This window comes from Rhea americana, unplaced genomic scaffold, assembly GCF_003343005.1.
Source record: "Rhea americana isolate MKP2758 unplaced genomic scaffold, rheAme1 scaffold_74, whole genome shotgun sequence".
NCBI classification, from domain to species: domain Eukaryota; kingdom Metazoa; phylum Chordata; class Aves; order Rheiformes; family Rheidae; genus Rhea; species Rhea americana.
The window spans coordinates 314,933-335,688 of record NW_028186912.1 but is presented as its reverse complement, the minus strand read 5'-3'; the positions used below and the strand labels follow the sequence as shown (position 1 = coordinate 335,688).

General features: G+C 36.3%; 1 protein-coding gene across 3 annotated transcripts in view; it reads right to left on the bottom strand.

Annotated features, from left to right (window-relative positions):
* The window catches only part of LHFPL2 (LHFPL tetraspan subfamily member 2), a 126,768-nt gene that overhangs the window by 104,832 nt on the left and 1,180 nt on the right, over positions 1 to 20,756 (bottom strand). For 2 of the 3 annotated variants that reach the window (XM_085322027.1, XM_085322025.1), the window contains exon 1: positions 15,317 to 15,338. The exons of the other annotated variant lie outside the window; for it this stretch is intronic. The gene's annotated coding sequence lies outside the window, so the exon portion shown is untranslated. Of the gene's footprint in view, positions 1 to 15,316; positions 15,339 to 20,756 lie in introns of those variants that run through there. 3 annotated transcript variants of the gene reach the window in all.

Genomic DNA, 20,756 nt, shown 5'->3' with positions numbered 1-20,756 from the left:
TCTTTGACTGTTTAAAATTTGCAGAGGTAATTTGATGTTTTCTTCTATGTCACCAATAAAAGGTGAGTGAAGAACTAGGAGCTTACCTAGAAACCCAGTTAAATAATGACAGTTCCWTATATATGTCAGATTCCTGTCATTTAACCAATTCTTAATCCACTCATTGCTTTGATTTTGCTTTGTTCTAGAACAAAAATGAGTGTTGAAAAGTAAAATACTTAACCTAAGTCTATTATCATTACCTATCAACTGAACTTGTAGCTTCATCTAAAAAACACTTATTAAATTCATTTGATTGGATAAATTTTCCACAAACTCCTACTAGGTAGTATTATTTTTACASTCCTTTCAATGTATATTAATATATTCCTACCTTGGACAGCATGATGCTAAAGCCTCGCTTTCCCAGTATTTCCAGCCTACCTACCATCTTTTCCCTTTTTATCTTTTTAGGTAGCACCTGCTGCTCAAGGAGCTGAATATTTCTGCATATTGCAACCTGCTCCAGAAAGGGTGAGGCTGCTGCTGAAGATGCAGATGGGAGCAGAGCCAAAGATCATTTCTGGTGTACCACTCACTGTCCAGGAACATCAGTTTGCTCTTACCTCCTCAGGCAGCAGCAGTAATCCAATGCTTTAGGACTGGCAGCTCAGCCCACCCTCCCTCCAACTGCAAATCCAGCTGGCTGCCTAATGTCTCACTCAGAGCAGTTCAAAACAAAAGCTGGATCCAGCCCATAAGCCTGTGCTGTACAATATTAAGTCATCACATATAATCTAATAAAATAGAGACATAACACTGGCATCATTTTTTAGTCTCTGAGAATTCCCCAGGAGTAAAATCACTGCTGCGGGAGGAGGCGTAAGCAGCATTAACTGAGCACAGAACTCTGGTCAGCTTTTTCAAGCATTCTAGATGCACTTTATTTGGCCCTGGTGACTTTACTGGTTGCTGTTCAATGTCCTGAGTTACTAGATGAAGATCTGTTTCATTCTAAACCTGTGAAAAGAGCTACATTGTTTCTTCCAGATACYGGACAAGGCTAGCTAATTATAAAACAGTTGCTGCTTTTACCATCTTATTTACAGTTATACCATTCCTATCTAGTAATGGACCAACCTCAACGCTGCTGTTCTATTTGTTTCTGATACAAAAATCTGAACTGTTACAGTCCTTAACACAGTGATCATGACAATCACATTCATGAGGCAGAATCTTGTTTCTTTTACACAGGAACTATAGCTGGTTCCTCTTCGTACAGATAGTGACCTATCACAATGATCTAAAATGTTCCAATTCATTTCAATTACTTTTCCAATTACTGTTCAAATTACTTTTTTCAAAAGTTTCAGTACACTGCTGTATGGGGTACAAATTTCCATAATACAAAGATAAATTACTAACAGCCATTGCTATTAATGTCTAAAGATCTACATTTCTAACGATCCAAGGCACTTGTGAGGTGAAATAGAAAGAGACTGAAGTTCTGAGAACACTAACTATTATCCAATCTTAATAAATTAAAACAAAAAGGATTAAGGTAAAAAATGTGACTTTTATATGTTTGGAACTTTATATATATGTATACACACACCATGAATATATATATAGATATATCAAATGAACACACATCTAGAGTTTAAACAGATGGCATTGGGAAGCATTCTGAATTGTGGGTGGTGCTGTGCGAATAGCTGTTCTATGACTCTTTTAAAACTAGAAATCCACTATACAGCTGCACTGAACAGCTGGGTGCCAGACTCAGTGACCCAGAGACCCTCTGGCAATTCTATGTTCTTAAGTGATTCAGAAAGAAATTGGCTAGAATTGTCTTTAGAATTTTATGACAACTGAAAATAAGGATGGCATGGTTACTGCTGAAAAGGACCAGTGACTACATCAGCTATGCTAGTTTAGCTTTTTTAAATTAACATCATAGTTTACATTTTGAATTTCTGCATATGCAGAACTGATTTCTTGTCATATATGTATATACACAAACCCCAAGTATATATATCAGTTATAATCTTGATGGGTGGAAACCACTCATCTTATTTCATTTCATTTCCTATTACTCTGCATAATACCTCTATAAAAAAAAAAAGTCAGATCTCCACAGGCACTGGTAACAGTATCACTGCCAAATGGATATGTTGTCTTTCAACACTATTAGGAAAAGTGATTTTCTTTGATTTTAGAGACAAAAAGTTTCATATAAACTTACCAAACAACTATTCCCTAGCTAAAGTCTTTCTAAAACTATTTGTAAATTGATTAAAGTTCCCAGAATCAGTTCACGTCATAATTGATGTTAATGTTTTCCTATAGAGTTTCCTCTTACTCCAACAGCTATAGTTCTCCTGAAAGCACTGTTAGCTATCACAGGCAATGCACAGTGTAACTATTATCTACACTTACCCTGCTTTAAAAATTTGAATGTGTCTTCAGTTATGTATGTATGTATGCATGTATAAGCAGACTTCTGTAAGTAACTGAAATGTTATTTTTCAGCTCAATGTAACAGAGGAAAATTCCTGTTCCCCAAGTACTCAGAGAGCCTAACCTCAACTAGGTTCAGTTTCAGCCTCTTTTGAGCAAAACATTTCCCAAGCTGTGCCTGGTGGTTTCCTTCACGACTCCCCATAAAGAGTTGAAAGGCAGGGTAGCTCAGAGAAATATAGAAGAGGCTTAAAGCAACATGCAAAAGATGAGAGTTAACTTTTCCTTTGGCCACTCTGTGTTTAAAAGCAAATTCGGTGTAYGCAACATGACTACCCAGTGTGGTAGGGAAGCAGCCATTAAACGTTTGGGGCTTTTTATGCTCTGCTCGTTCTGATGCACACACACAGTGAGTCTCCTGCAGCGGCTCCTCTCCAGAGCTGCTGAGGTGCAGTCTCAGACCTTTCTTGTTCTGTAAAAGCCAGGCCAACTATAAAAAGGACAATAATGCTGTGATGTATCTGCAATAAGGACTAGTTTAAGTATGGCTATTTCTAGCTCACAGATCGAGTTCCTGAAGACAGATTTCTACTTCAGAATGGAAAACAAATAAAATTTCAGGAGTTCTACATTAAGAATGAGAAACTCATGAGTTTTGGACATGAAAAGCCAATCAAAGATGCCACAAAAAGGGAACACATGCCTGGAGTATATGAATGTACATCAGACATACGACCGGCACACGAACACACATATCACATAGGGCAGCATTTGTTWCCTTGATAACTCACAGCAATAGACCTCTTCAGTAAATAACATCCCTCCCCTTCAACTAGTATCTGCAATCATTTCTTTCTTAAGYACTTGGGATAACATTTTGACTAAAAGAATAATAAATATAGGTAAGAATCAGAGGAGGGGGAGGAGAGAAAAGAACGCAAGGCACTAGAGCGAACATGCTTTCTCCTGAAGCAAGTACCTTCATTACCTTCGGCTGGAACAAGACAGACAGCCTGGGGGGAACAGGATGCTTTCAACACACAACCGAAAGGTGGAAATTTCTAGAAGGTGACACCACTGAGCCAAGACAGCTCAAACTACACAGAGCTCTGCTGTCCTACTCCTACTAAACTGAAGGAAACTCCTATTTCAGATCTAATTTTGCATCTTCATCTGATTATATGAAGAAAACCAAGACACTATTGGAGCCTATTTTAGAATGAAACCAAATCAAATGTTTTACAAATTTACAAAAACTGTTTAAAACAATCATGTTACTAAAAAAAAATTCCCTAGCTATAAACGAAAGACCACGATACTTATGTTCTACATAYTRTACTAATCATACAACAATACATCTCCGTTACGTTTTGGAATACTGAGGCTTTTTAGAAGTAATTTTTCTCACTAGCAGTCATGCCAGAATATGGATGGTTGAGGATTTGGTTGTTTTTTTAAAAGTCAACCTAATCAAATCATTTATGCAAAAAGAAAACCTCAGAAGTCAACTACGTGATGAAAGGGTAACTGTAAAAATGGATAAGCTAGCTTGGTCTTTAAAAACTAGTTTTGTTCACTTTTTAAATAGCATTCGTCTTTTTAAAGCATCAAACAAAAATGCACTAACTAAAAATAAAAGCAGACAATCACAGAAAGCTATCTGTAATTTTGTGAAGTAAGTGCCTTATATCTTTAAAATAAGCATTTACCATAGATAATTAATTTAAYAGACCACACTTTATGGCTGTGTGCCACATCCCACTTATTCAGGAAACACTGGAAATGATGGAAGATTATGTGACTACAAACGTCAACGTGATTGGTCCCTGAGTTATCTAAAAAGTACGCTGTGAGCTGTTTTTATTAAGTCACAAGAAGGGATTTAGTTATGAGGCTATGGAAAAGCAGCGGAAATAGCTCATCTGTTCCTCCTGTTYAACAAATGGTCTGCACCACCATGTTCCCATTTTTAAAACAGAGGTCACATTTGCTTATTTTGTTCAGTGTAATTCATTGTCTCTCATCGCTACAGCGAAGAAATGGAGACTTTTCTACTAGTTGTATCATCACTAGTATCCATAAGACACAATTCCCCAGTATTATCCCAGCCTTTTAAGGTAATAGTGACTTTAAATGTGCCTGCTTTGAAAACAGGAATTGCATAGCTATGCCTGGCAAATGCTCATTGCAATGGAACATCCATTCATTTGGTTACTGCAAGATACATAGCTTCTTAGACAGCTTCAGTTGTAAATAACTGCACGTAACTTCATGCAATCAAAATGCATAAATTCCAGTTAACAGAATAGGTACAGTGCGATCTCTGGCTTCACAACCTGCACATGCCATCTCCTGTCACATGGTCACACACTTTCCCATTACATGGTGGACAACTACCCATGCACAGGACCACCAAGACGCAGGAGGGAGCAGGACGCAGTTTGCAATTTGTCTGGCTCTCTGCTCTCTATCTGCTTATGACTGAAGAGCCTCAGGAAGCTGAAGAGACAGAATGACAAGCACAAAATAATTATTAGAGAAAACAGAAAGAAAATCGTAGAAGCAGAAAAATTCAGGCAAAACAAGCCATTTAAATGCATTTCTTTTGTGGAAGTTCCCATGAAATAGAAGAGTTTCCTAGAGGTAGAGAGTGAAAGGATTCACTACAGATCTACACATCTAAGTAATACAGACCCTAGAAGGCCACTGCAAATTAAGGTCATTATCCAGTGAATATTTCCATCAGAACTACTAACACAAGTTCACGAACTAGGAGCCACTAATTAAGCTGAAGTTCACTAAAAAAACAAACAAACTGTTCTTACAAACTGGGTATAGGGAACAGAAAGTCTGGTCAATCTACGTCAACGCAAGACTGCTCACTACAGCATTACTTTGTGAACACAGTATTCTATCTAGCTTAAAAGATCTGACTAATGTAATTTTTGGTATTTTATAGGAAACACTTCCAGAGAAAATAATTTCAATGCATGAGTTACACTGACACACAGCCTATATTTTCTTCATTTCATCCCATTACCTTGTTTCTTTGACCACATTTCATCACTGTTTAACAAAGCCAATAAGACTACTTTTGTTTTCTTCATAAATCACCCCACCAACCCTTTGATCCTTTTGAGACCTTCTTCTTAACTCTTTTGATTCTGTCAACATTTTTTCATAACAGGTATCTCAAACTGCCTGCWAATGTATTCCAGAGAGGTATATTATAAAACAGAGAAGAAACACCTCTCTCTTTTTCTTGATTTGTAGATTATTTTTGCAGATTAAATTGGAATTGATCTTTTTGCATTACTATCTCAGCTCAAATTTTATGTATTCTAACATTTCTTTAAATGTTAATTTTCAGGTGTTTCAGACCTATGTGCTTCTTAGTTTGAACTGCATAGCTACATAAATTAACATTTTTCAAGCTAAAAGCATACAGTATTTTCACATTTGTATTTTTTTTATTTGCGCGACTCAACATCTCTAAAACAACGTACTCCTGATGCTGAATGAGGGATGAAACTATGATCTCTCTCTCTGATGGCATTTTCTTAATAGATTCCTGTTCTGAGAAATATACTGCTTCTGCACCAGAGTCAACTATGAGTTTTCAAAAGTAGTTTATAAAATCATGTCAATTAAGGCATGTGCAAAAAGCATCATTTGCCATATCAAAATTAAAAATGTATCTGCACACAGAAGACTAGAAATATATCTCAAAAGTTATGTAATGAGTAATTATTTTTATAATAATCATATTAAAAATCATAAACAGTATATACTTAACTGCTTGCATTTGTAATATTTTTCACATTAAATATGTAAATAGTTAAGTTTTAAACACATGCACTAGCTACCTTGTACTGGAACAAACAAATGCTTTGGCAGTGCATATTCCAGCTGGGCAGAGTAAGAACGCTAGTACACAGACAAACAAGTGAAAGGGAGCCAAAATGACTTCCCTCTAAAGACAGAAACTCATTTAACCATATGAAAAAAACATAATCATTAGGGAAACTAGTTTATCTTTGGTTTCTGAAAGGATATAATAAATAACAGATACAACTACAGTGTGGGCCTCATCCAGGAAATCTGTGCGGTCTCTTGGACCACACACTCCTAGAAAGTTACACGTAGTAACAATGAAGCAACTAACCCACCCAAAGCAATGCTCAGATCACTATAAAAATAGAGATATTCAGCAAACGGCTACATACACCTCAGGAACTACCACCATTTCCAGACTGCATTTTGTCTATCTCAAATGCATTTGAGGATGCAAAAATGGCTAAAGGCCTCTGCACGGACTTACTTCCCCAAATAATTTCAGTCCAACAGCAGACAAAGTCTTCTGTTGACTGCTTCATTTATTTTTTTAATTGCAACATACTAAAGCCTTTAGAATGGCAGGCATCTCTGAGCCACAGTCAGTGACCACAGAAATGGGTGCTGATTGATGGGTTCTAGCCTAGAAGTTACTAAATATTGTACACAAATACACAAACCCCTGTGAAAAAGGAAGAGGAAAAGAAGTATTTCTTGATCATGTTAAATGAGAGGAGAAGGAATATGAAATTTTTCATTCAATGGTTACTTCTCCTCTAACTGGCTGGCAGCTAAGGAATATTACTGCAATGAAACTGCCYTTTTTAAAAAAACATACATACGCTATCTTCAAAACAAAATAGGAAGCATTCAAAAAATTAGCTCTCAGCAGGGCTCTGATCCCTACCATGGGGGATGGACCAGATACTGAATCATTTATTCCACTCAGTGAATACAAACTTTTCAGTGGCCTTCCTGAATTGCCATTATCTGCTTTCTCACCTTGACACAAAATAAAAAAAAAAAAAAAAAAAAAAAAAAAAAAAAAAAAAAAAAAAAACAGCTTTTGGAGCATAGATAGGTTTAGGCTGACTATATCCATATATAGTAATTTTCTCCTTTAAATCTTTATCTTAGTCACATGAAGACAAAAACCAAAAAACCAACAACTGCCCTAATATAAAGTATGCAAAAAAAAAAAAAAAAAAAAAAGATTCACCAGGTTCAAAACATGGATCAGCCTCTACCTACTAAAGACAAGGCTGAACAGCAATTATCATTGCTCTCTTGGTTCATAAATGAAGAACTATTCCTCAACCATTAATACAGTTAGAGCATTTACATGTAAAAACAAAGGAAACATTTAATTTGGACTAGTTAAATCCAGAGGTATGAGAATATACAACTCACCTGGTATCAAATAATTTACAGTTGTAGGCAAAACCAAAACGTTAGTCTATAGCAAAGATGTCCTTATGAAGTTGTCATTTGTGAACAGCAAAGAGAAGCAGTAGATTGGCACATTTATTATGTTTAAAGAAGACATTAATTTCACTGTAAGACAGCAAATAAACTGCTTCTATAATTTAGTACTAGAATAAATACAGATTAGGAGTTACAATATTTGTTTCTCACAAGTGAAATCAAGATGTCCACAGCTATCCAAACATGACAAATAGTTTACGTCCAGGAAAATGAAGCTTTCAGCTCACAGAAAATAAGTATCAGAATTTTTTTCCCCCTAGATCACAAACTGGCTCACCATTCTACACAACAGAACCATAACTGCTTATTCATCATTTATCAGATCAACACCTTCCCGAACTGGGTCATGATGTCTGAGGATTTTAGAGATAATGTGGAATATATTATGTAAGTTTTCAAAGATGGCTACACTATTCCCATCAGCTGATTAACAAAATCTCTGCCTAACAAATAGATACAGACCTGGTGCATTGCATTTTAATTAACCAGTGCATATAAACAACCTTTCACATTGTCAGATACTGAAAAACAYAAGTGAGTAATAAGGCCACTGATTTTGATGTTCAGTCCTCCTGGCAGAGGAAAGTAGACTGGAAAGGGACACACTGATTTTCCAAATTACCTGATTTATTTAAGGCAAATCTTAATTCTTCATCATCACTATAAAAAATATATTGTACTCAGTAAAACATACTCTATTTAGTGTAAGAGCAAATGTGAATGGAAAGTGAAGCAATAAACATCAGCTCAATGCCTGCAAATGTAGACTATCCCTTCGCAGAGAACTCTTAGGGCCACATATAGGGTTCAGAATGAAGAACTTTAAATGTTTCCTATGCATTTGAGTGAGTTGTTGACATCTTAAGAACCATATAATGTAGAATGAAGAACAGAATAGTGAGTAACAGCTTTGGCAGATGTGCCTTATTATTACTATGATGATGATTATTGCAAGAGGAAAGGATGGTAGTCAACACTTCTTTGGAGTATCTTATAATAATCTAACATCCAAAAAGAGTGTTTAACAGGTTTCTCCTAAAGAATATGGTCTGGCTAAATAAAGACTTAGTAGAAGAATCATTATCATAGATCCTAGACCTGAGGTCAATGATCAATCACATTGATTGATTAATTGATAAATAAAGGGCCATTTTTCTTTTTTTCCCTTTATCTTTTTCAGCATAACTCTAAGTATCAAAGGGGTAAATGGAAAAAACATAAAAAGGACTTCCTTTGGACTGTGTTCACAAATCATATCTAGAGCATGAGCCACTCAGCTGTATTCCCTGATTCTCTGCCAAAGAACTTTGCATTATTCTAACAGGTAGATGGGTAGGTATTTAAACAGTAGCTTAATTCTACCTGACATGTTTCTCAGAAGTATAGTCAGTCAATGACCCATATCATTTGCCTAAACTTTCCTCTGTCCATACAGAAGTGTTTCTGTCCAACAGAAAAGCTGGACTACTTTCCTTTCTACACAGAAAACTTGATCTTCTTTCATCAATTCAGAAATACACAGCTGTGATCCTGTTGACTATGACTAATTGGGTTTGGCACGGCTTTAATAAAACTTCAGAAAACAGAACTGTATTCGCTATGTGCAAATACATTACTAGTTCAAATATTTACAGGTATCAAATGATGACATTTGAACATAAGACTGTTTCTGGATTTATTAAAGTTTATTCTTAAGGTAGTCAAAAACAACTCTGCTGTAGTACTATTAATTAACATTCACTCAGTGTACAGAAATTAAAGTAGCTACTATATATATATATTCCAACAATAACAAAACAGCACTCACTGTTATTTACAACAAACTTCAATAGTCTCACCTACCCAAACCCAAATGCTACCTTTCAGACCTCTGTGTAGTCCTGCCTTCCCAACCTCCAGAGGCACATACTTCAGTATAGCTCACTTCAGTGTAAACTGTATGGGGTTTCAGTATGATCAACCAACTTCAAAGGTAGATGTATGAACAGACTACAAAGACTCTGGAAGAGAACTTCATAATATATCCATGACTCATTTCTTTTTAACCCTCTCTCCAATGCATCAGCACCAGATAATTGGGGAATTCAACCACTGTTAACATAGAAGTTACACAGAATGAGCCGGTATTTGCTACAAAAAAGCTATAAAGTAGTACAATCACTGCACAGACATTCCATCTCCAGGCAAAGTTACTTTTCCCTATGCCTCAGATTACACAGAAATAGAGGATAACATTTTTATTTATTATTTCAAGAGTAGAAGAAACATGTGGTGGTAAGTCTTGAAAGAGCCTGCAGATATGGGCTAGAGTAAAAAGCAYTGTTAATTTAACCTTCATAGCCATTTTGGAAAATCCAGCAAAAGTGTGTTAAATATATCAATACATGACAGAAAAGTAAAGAATGCATGTGCAACACACAGCTCTATGTTCATTAATGCCAGATTACCATCTGGTACATCACCATCTGGTATGATCACCAAGCAACACAAATTTAACCCAGAGCAGGTGTGGATACAATCATGTTTGCCAGAACACAGGATATTGCATTCATGCAGACTTTACACCAGTTGAAGGAAGACAAACAACACCTAGTCTAGCACTGTCAGAGCTGTAAGACAAGTAATATCTGACATAGCAGGAAACCTACTAGTACAAAGTTAACTTATTAAAATTTGAGCTGACAAAGTGTGTTTATATTAGATCTTTGAATCATGTGATTATGCATTTTCATTTGCTTGTGAGTACCCTAAAGATGTACAGTTGAATCAACACTCTAAATTAATCTAGTAAATTAGTGTCTGTAGAAGAATTAGTAACACAGCATCCTCCTCCTTCTAGACTTCTCTGTCCCAATCAGAAATCTGAGAGCTTTCTGTCTTTTTTCTAACTCTGCAGGGAATATTGCATATTTTGTGTTCATATCACCAGGTAAAATGCATCTATAATAGAAGGGCGAAGGGCAAGGAGAGGAGAAACTTCCACATTTAATAAAATTTCACACAAGGGTTGGAGAAAATAAATCAGCAAAACTGTGTTAGGTTTACAGGCATAGCTATTTAGATTCCCTAAATGAGACATGTATTATCTCATCTGGCAGTTTAGCATTACTGAAACGAAACATAATTTGTAGTTGAGGCCAACTGGCAGGACACAGATAAATGTTCATAGTAATTTTTTTTTTAAATGTACTTCTGTCTTAAATTATAAAGAAAATGAATAGGAGGCTTTTGGCCTATAAAGTGCAAGATCTGCAGATGCTGTCCTGAACTGCTAACTCACAGAAAAGTGTGTCTTGAGTTTTTATGATTTAAAAAGACAAATAAAAAATTACAAGAACAGCCATCCTGGGTCAAATCTCTGCCCAATACCCTTGTCTCCAAGAGCAGCCAAAAGCGGATGTCTGGGGAAGAGGATAAGCATTTAGTCATACTTTCCCCAAATACTCTCCAGCCTCCAACAATTTGCAGCTCAGGGACTTTCAAAGCCAGAGGTCATGCTTATGTATTTAATAATCCTCTACAGGCTTTTTCTTCCATTCATTTTGTCCAGTCTCTCTTTGAATCAGTGTAAATTTCCAGTATCCGCAATATCCTGTATAGTTCCACAACTTACTGATACAYGTGTAAAGAACTTCATCTTTTTGTTGTTCTGAACTTGACACCTGCAGTTTCATTTTCATTCAAATTAGTAATTGTACTGGGAGAGACAATGAACGACTGATCCCTGTCAGCCCAGTCATGCCGTTCATGATTTTATAAAAATCTCATTGCATCCCCAGTTGTCTGTTTTCCTCATTGAGTTAATTCTCTTGGAATGGAAAGTGTTACACTTCTCTGACTGTCCCTGCACCACTTCTCTGGCTCTTTTCTGGTTTTACTATATCCTTTTCGAGGTGGTTGTTCAGGACTGCACACAACAGTCAAGATGTGGGTGGCTTCAAATGGATTCACCAGGGATTCAAATGGTAGATTTGTATTGGATTTTTTAAAAGAAAAAAATCATACACACAAAAAAAAACAGATTCCTAACATTCAGCTTGCTTTCTTGACTGACATATTCATGTAACTATTTATTATAAAACTAAAATTTTTATATCCAAGTGATAAGTCAGGTCAGAACCCAGCTTTATATGAAAAGGTAGGTCTATTCTCCAGTTCCTCCAGTACCTCACCCCCCTTTTTTTTTAATCAACACTGAGTTGCATATACTGTTTTATTGTCAAGTTACTTGGTCTTGTAAGGTATTTCTATAGATTCACGTATTTACTACCTAAATAACACTGCTACATTAGCAAACTCTAAAATAGATCCATATGCACCTCCACTGGTAACTTCCTTCCACTGTGACAACAGACCATTTGCTTCTACCCTCTATTTTTCACTTTCTAGTCCATGCAAGAAGTTTCACTTTTCCCCCATAACAGCTTATTTTCCTTAATAGCCTCTCTGAAATCTAAGAAGCCTAAAAATCAACTTGATTTCTGTTACCTATATGCTTCTAGGTTTATGAGGCATGATTGGTCCTTGATAAACTTATGTTATCTCTTCCCTAGTACCTCATATTTTACACATTCTTCCATTAAGTCTACTCTTTCGTGTATCTGCACATTACAGACATCTGGCATCCTGGCCTGTAGTYCGCTGAACGTCCCCTGAATCCTTTCCAAACTGCCATACCATTTGCCAATTTCAGTCCTCCATTAAGAGAGTCCTTTAAAGAAAGTCTCCCCATCTTTAGCAGTTAGTTCATTTCTGAGTTTCTTAAGAACTTCTGGTTGACTATCATCTGAATCTGGAAAATTATTATTGTTCATTTTTGTTGGTTCTTCTGCATCTCCTGCCAGCATTCCAATTTAAGAYAGATTCTCTAATGAGTCTCCCACTAAATAAGAATTCCATCAGTTGCTTCCACAGTGAACAGAGAAGCAGAAAATAAACTTAGTCTTTTTACTACAGCCTTCAAAGAAGGTCCCTGATAATCTGTTGGCCCTACAGGCTTCCTGGTCCTTGAAGTGTCTAAAAARGAATGTATTATTAATTTTTATTCTTTTCTCAGATTAGTCCTCAAACGCTTTTCTAACCTACCTTCCTGTGTTTGTAATGCCTGTCTAACGTGCCTGAGTGTTTTCCTTCTATTTTCCTCTGTCAGATACAACTTGTACTTTTTGAACTATGGCTATTATCTCTGAAACTGTGTTTTTCAATGAGCACTGATTACACAATGGCCTACTATTAATATTACCAAAATAGAGAAGGATGAATGTCAATACTTCTTCATGAAAAAATAAACATGTCCATCATTTGTAAATTAACTGAAAGACTTGAGAAGAAATGAGGTTTCCCTCCAAGCATTAACATCCTCATGAACTGCTTTCTCCAGTTTGCAGGATCATTGGGAGTCTCAATAAATTTTCCTTTCCTCAGATACTTCAATACTCATGGATACACTAAATCACCTGTACTCCAACAAAAACATTTTGGCTGAAAATTTTCCTGTTTTTCTCTCTTACTTGCATCATTACAAGTAGGRAAAAAAAAGAGAGATTTAGTTAAAAACTCTTCCCTTTTTCAACGAAAGGTTTTTATCTGAAAAATATTTGTTTTAGTATTTTCAGGAAGAACCTGTATGATGGAAAAAAAGTCAGCTATTACGTTAGCAGACAGTGTCAAGAGATGAGAATTCACAATGACAAACCAAAGGAACAATCTGATAAAAAACAGTGTCATCTTCAGTAAGATCATGTAAAAGATGCCACAGTTAGGCAGGAATACAGAGCTATAAAACTAATGGTGAGAGCAGTATGTTTGAACATTTGTGCTTGGAAAAAGATGTAGCAGGTCTCTGTCCAAACATGAGAGAGAGTCACAGAGCAGCAAAAAGACAACATACCAGCAGATATGATACCTTTCTTTCCAACATCCATCCTGCTTTATGCCATTCATTAATATCTCATGTGGAATAGGGTCTTAATTCAGACAGAAAACTTCACAATAGATATGAGGTAATGGAAGACAACTCAAACGAAAACAACGGGAATAATGGGCATACAGAGAAAAGCATCTATGAGGTCAGACAAAGAATTCAGCTTAAAGAAAAAATAGGGTATGACACCCAAGAAGATATATAAAACATATTTTAAGAAGAAAAATGGTTTTCTCTGTCCAAGATAGATGCAGAATGAGCAGCTATGGTGCTAAGCAGCAACAAGAAAAGTATGAATCAGACAACTGGAAAAACTTTCCCATTGGAAGATGATGTGAGGAAGACTGTTGAGCTTCTTAAGAATAACTAGATATGACAGATACAGGTGATCCCGATCYGAGGCAGGGTAATGGACTGAATGATTTCATGAGTTCTCTTCCCATCCTATCTTTATGATCTTGTCCCCAGCACCTGAGGCAGAATCTCCTTTTTCCAGTGATTTAAAGAGTTACAGGGCTGCCTGGGAAAAATGAAATTGCAAGCAGTTTGCTCACATAAGAAGTATTCATCCAGACCCTCTCCCTGCCTGTATCTGAAAAGCCTGTAGGATAAAAGAAAGGCTAGGAGTAACCAAGAGATAGATGAATTGTGCTGAAAGCATGGATTCCTCCTTTCTGACCTTTTCCAGGTCTTCTTCAAACACGGCTTAGAAGCAGATGTGTCCTATGCACGCWGAGTACAGTGGATACGTACATATGCCCTGATGCATCCTGAAAGAAGCAGACTGCACATCCACAGTTCAATTCATGCAACAGAAAAACTACATAAATGCTGCTGATACGGGCAGCTTGAGCTCCAACAGGTTAGAGCATTCCAAAGGCTTCTTTCAAACTGTGCTTTCTTTCAAACTTTCACTGTTCCACTTTAACATGTCTCATTCTTGCACTAAACACAGTCAAGAAAGACTGGATATTTCAGTACTCTAAATTTGGTTGCGATGAAAGGCAAGCTCTAATTCATTCTGTCAGGGCTGTCATGGAATGTGCTTTGGGTCACACAGATACAAAGATTGGTTGAAGGTAATTACACTGATTTTATGCAGTCGTGATCATGACTAATGACTGAATAAACATGTATGCACAACACAAACCTCACAGATATTTCTACAAACTGGCAGCCTCTGCTAAATTATCTAGCACCTCAACAGAGCAATCAGCTGGGCAGTCTGTGGAAAATCTTGCACTCCAGATGTCTGTCATGTACTGGCAGCATAAAAAAAAAAACTCTAAAACAGAGCAAAATTTGACCTTTGTCAACTCTTGAAAGGCCAACCACAGCAGACCATCACTGTACTGAAAAAAAAACAATACAGAAGTACTATTGAAATATTAAAAAAGAGAAATAGAGTGAGAGGAGACATAATATTGCACAAACTTTCTACTGAGTATAAAACTATAATTTAATTATCATGCTGAATTTGGCCCATCACTTACTGTTGAAATTTTAAGTTAAAACAATTTTTTAATACAGAAACAATTCCACAAATATGACAATTTAAAATTCAAATATACGCAATTAATCTCAATGTATAAAAGCCACACAAGAATACATTACCTTATTTAGAATAGAACTTACATTTGAAACTCCCTTTTCAACAGGTCAGTTTTCAACCAGAATTTTTCTGTAAACTTTAATTTATTCAGATTTGGTTGCGCAGAATGATGGTCAAGTGTTACCAGAGGCTGGTTCTGTTCTAAAATAAAGTAATAACCGCTATTGTTGTGACAACTATGTACATCTTTTGTCTTGTTTACTTCATGAAATAAAGACTGAGAGGGCTATATAGTATTTGCATAAGGTGCTCTCCAGTGATATTATAGGGAGAATTCAATATACACTATTCATAAATATTAAATATTTATATGCAAAATGCAGAAAGATTATGTAATTCTTTGCAGACAAAGAACTACCTTCTGAAATTCTGTACAAATCTTACTCTACTAAACTACAGACTGGTAACAAATTTTATTCTCATTTGCAACACATTGTATTTTACATGTGCTTTACTGTAGGAACAGTGACATATAAATATAGCACTACATATACTCCAGTTATTCAATGTTTCAGGAAGAAACCACCATATATGAAACTGTTTTGCTACAGATTTTCCTCCCCAAAATTATTGTTTGCACAACATGTGCTAAGAGTCAAAAACAAGAGTACATAACCATTAAAATAAAGGTTCTCTCAGATGTGTTTGCCAGTGCATAAAAGCAGTACATTAGCACTACCACGCACTTTACTAAAGACGTTAGTTTTTGAGAAATGAAAGTTCAATGCAAACTCTGAAAAACTTGTTTTCTGTGATTCTAGATGTAAACCTTGCAAACAGCAATTCACTGACTTATGTAAACTGATTTGGCTTTCAGATAATTTATGGATTTTGTAATAGTATTCACCAGGAAACACAGATGGCACCAGCTAACACCCTATCAACAATCTCAAGTGAAGATCAAATATGGAGACTGAAGTCATCCTACCACATTACAAATGATCCTTTCCAAACAGGTAAAAGGGATTATAACTCAAAGGTGAAAGAAGAAAATTATGTCACAGCTACCCAAAGCTTCATCTGCCTAGAAAAGTTCCACTGCTTGAATGAAGTTGGTTTAAAAATTGTATGACTTTTAATAAACTACTGCAATGTTCAGTTCACACCAGGTCTAAGTTATAATTGTGAACACTAAGCTCAAACAGTGTTTTTTTCTGACATCTTAGCAGAGGAAGCTAGGAAATACTTATGATCAAAAAGAATCCTGCAAGACAGAAAGGCCAACAAACTGCAGTCCAATTGAGAAGAACTATCAATTATACCGTTAAAGCGAAAACCTACTAAATGATTTTATCTACAAAAACATTACTTTTTGGAATACAGTATCAGCATTAACATAGTTAAGGGTAAATTATCGTAAATGATGCATGCGAACAAACACATAAAATATGCGATGTCAGGTGTTAGCCAAATGAATGCCAAATGAATGAACTCTAATGCTAATTCCAAAACAAGGCATTTTCATTGATAAAATGATAGTTAGGTATAAAACATTAATCTCACAATACCTCCAGTCTTTAAGATGTTCAGACAGTATTAAGAGAAAAAAATAATCTGAAATACCTTTGACATAGGAAGCTGTATAAGTGCTTCAACAACACTGATTCATTAAGCTTTCCATAGCACTAGAAGCTGTATAAATGTGAAAATGAAAATAACACCTTGAAAACCAGCTTAAAGTAAGGTTTCCTTGTGTGCCTTGCAGTTTTCTGGCTTTATTTATTACTTCTGGTCATTTTACCTTGTTGCAACACAACTTAATGCCTTCTCCAAGACAAGTTTTTTTCTCTTTGTACAGTATCTCATTTTCATAGTTCATCATTTGGTTTCCACGCTTTCAGCACTGGCCCTCAATGCTCAAACACCTTCTTCCTCAACTAAGAACACTTAAACCAACATGAATTAGAAGCGGAATTCAAGGAACAAATTCAAGGAACAAATGTCACAACAGCTCTCTGCTCACGCAGCCACATCAAAACGTTCTGGACTCCTTTCAAGAGTTCACATCTATCCTCACAATGGAGCTACTTAACTTCACAAGTCAAGTAAGATAGTATGATTACCAGGACAAGACAACAAGGAAAATGAGAAAAGTCTTCAGCAACAGATTGTAAATGATTTTTTTTTTTGTTTGGGGTGGGTTTTTTTTTAGATTTACTGAATTAGAAACTAGATTCTGTTGTATCAACAGCACAACAAACACTAAATATCTTTTACTGAGATCTGATGCTCAGCCATTAAAAACCTAAATGGTCCAATTGCTTGTTGTATTCTTTGAAGTCAGAGTTTCAGGTATATTTGGGCCCCATTCATATAATTTGGGCACATTTGTAGTCATTTACTTGACTTTTACAGAGAGTGTGCATTTTGATTTGTTTTTCCTTTGTGGATTTTGTTTTCTTTGAAATTATCTTCCATGAGAATACATYCTACAAAAATACTTCTGGGAAAACTGATTATTCTATTCTTTGATTAACTGGTGTTAAAATATTGATCCATGGTTTATCCAGTCCAAATATAGTGAGAAACAATTAAAAAATAAAGTTCTCAGACCAGCAGTAAAATATTTTTAAATGCATTAACTACTTTTAATAGGGTATCATGAAAATGACTGAAATAAAAAGTTGTTCATTTAAAAACAAAGTGATAGAGCTATTATTTACACAGCTTTTAGAGTATATGACCACAACTCTCCAACAATGTAATATGACAAGTAATAGAAGACTGCTTTTTCTCTTTGTTTCTGTATGGCCCTATATTCGGTTTAATTCCAGTTCCTCTGTATATAGTATGGTAATTTTGGAATAACATATCATATTAGTTCCACATTTCCAGGAATGATTCCCTGGAATCCCTGGATTCCTGGAATCCCTGAAACTCCCATCACCTGGGAGATTCCTGTCAATTTTTGTGGGAACACAAAAACCAGAATGTAGAAACCAGCAAAACAAAAGTCCTTGGCATCATTTTAACAGACTTGTCAGCTGTAATCACATCTGCAATTGTCTCTACATCAAAGAAAGGGCTCTGAGAGCCAGTAACACCTTCCAGCAGCTCATCACCTCTGCCCCGTTCCCAAGGAAGTTTGAAATGCTGACAGTCTGAATGATTTATCCCCTAGGCTGAAAGTAGAGAAATAGGAATTGTGGGGGAAGGGAGGAACTGAAAACAGAAAAGAGGCAAATGAGAATACACGGAGAGCCTTTCTTCATAGGGAGATAGGAATGGGAACACAAAACAGCTTATCTCATTGCCAAAAACGATTAGTAGTTCAAAAGTTGGTCTTTGCTCTTCTCCCCACAAGATGCGTGGTGAGACTGCTCAGCCAACAGGCGAAGCCGTGTGTGTGTATACCTGAATGCACGTGTGTGTGCAGCAAGCGAAGAAAAAGCAATGGGTAGAGGAACAGCCACTCTCATTCCTTTCTCTCTTGGCTTAATTAAACAGGTCTAGGACAAAGGCATAGTGAGGGCAAAACCTAGCCACTTTACTAGCTGTTCCTGTGTGGAAACTTCTTCCGTTTCCTCTTGCCCTGTAATGAGTTGGTTTTAAAATGCTGGGGAAGAAATTCCTAGAAATAGGTTGTTGTTTACTGTAAACAACTAGAAATACAATAGGTGCTAGGAATGGAGCTGGGTAAAGAAGGGAACAAGTCAACTGCTCCACCAGAGCTACCATCTCTCCTTGTTCAGTCCCTGCTCACATCCGCTGCTTCTCATATATTCTGCAGTCATCCAACTGAAGGAGAATGTGTCAGTAACAACTGCTGGAAATATAAAGTCTGAGGAATAATAATTGTGTATGCTTCATATCACTCATAAAAATAATGAATCCTCCTTTCAATGCAATGATTATTTAAACAAGAATGTCTACATTGCTAAGTATGCAAAAGAAATACCAGGTTTCTTGCTGGATACCAACTGTAAAATCACCTCTGACCCAAATAAGGTTCTACTGACCCAAGAGTATATTGTATTTATAATTATTCTACTGTATTACAGAAGAGCAGAAGCAATTTTCACAATCACAAGTCAGAACATGAAAAAGGATCGCAGCAATTATTGGCTTCTTTTCAGTCTTTGCCTTCAATGGTGCTAGTAAAAACTTACCAGCACAATACAATTAAGACTGACTTGGGTGATGTGGAGGACTTAGGTTTATTAAATAGGAAAAAGGGAATACAGCATTCTTATACAGAAATGTCATGTCCAGCCCTAGTAATGTATGTTCTTAAAAGCAAACAACTGTGACTTGGATAGGCAGGTACATCATCACCCAAGCATTTCCCAGAATGCTTAATGAAAACAGATGATTAACTAAAAAAGATTAAGTGGGCAATCTTCTAAGTACTGATTAAACCTAACTCATGACCCAGACAGAGAAGACTTGTGAAGAAAGCAGTGATGTGATTAAAGTTGTAGTGGTTGCAACTAACATGTAATAAAAATTAAGAAATGGTTCCATAAACTGTGTTTGAACTAAAATCCTCCCATTACTAACTGCCATAACAGAATAGACTAATGATCTATCAATGGATGGAAGAAAAAAAAAGTACTCAAGAAAAAGCCATAGATTAAGATTATATTTTATGGTACGCTTTATTCTGAAGACAAAATGGAACTATTGATTTATTTAGTGTCATGGATACATGCTAATAAATCATTCTTCGTGCACTGTATAAATTAAGGCCTCGATGAGTCACAGCTCCATAAGAGGATTTTTGTGACCAAACCTCACTGAAAACAGCGGGGCCCAGGTGTGTGCTTGCATAGCCAGAACCAACTGGAGAAATGGGACTGAGCCGACATTTTCATTGAGGTATCTGTAATAGTGCCTAGCAATGTTTTCCTAAGAAAGCCAAAACTGTTAATTAATATAAATAATATTTTCTTCCAGATGAGATCAACTAGAGCTTTTTATTGTTTCAGTTATTCCTAATAATAAATCTTTCATCAGGATCTGTGCATTCAGTGTCTAGCACTCTTACTTCTGGCTCAGTGTAAACCTATTGAAATGCAGAGATCCATCCATGCTGCCGCCAGTTATTGGCGGTATTTACACTTGTCAGAACACAATATTATTAGCTCGTGTTGTTTTATTTGATATTGCTCCAATGTACTCACAACTTTTAAATTATGGAGTCAAACTTCTGCCATATTAAAAATAATAATGGCATTCATATCACCAAGTTCCTTCCAAATGACATCTAAACCAACAAGTAYACCTTTACTGATACTTGTGTCATTCACTTCTTTCCTTCTCCTGCAGAATCCTATAATCAAAATCAAACGATAAACAACATCCCAAAAAGCCAAGCCAGAAAGACACGAGAAAGGCAAAATACACCGGAGGCAGCAGGTAAGGTGAGCAAAGTGCCAAGGCGAGCTTTGAATTCGCTTCCCTCGAGCAGCGCGCCGCGGCTCCCTCCGGCGGGGCGGCGAGGGCGCCCGGGGCGGCCCAGCG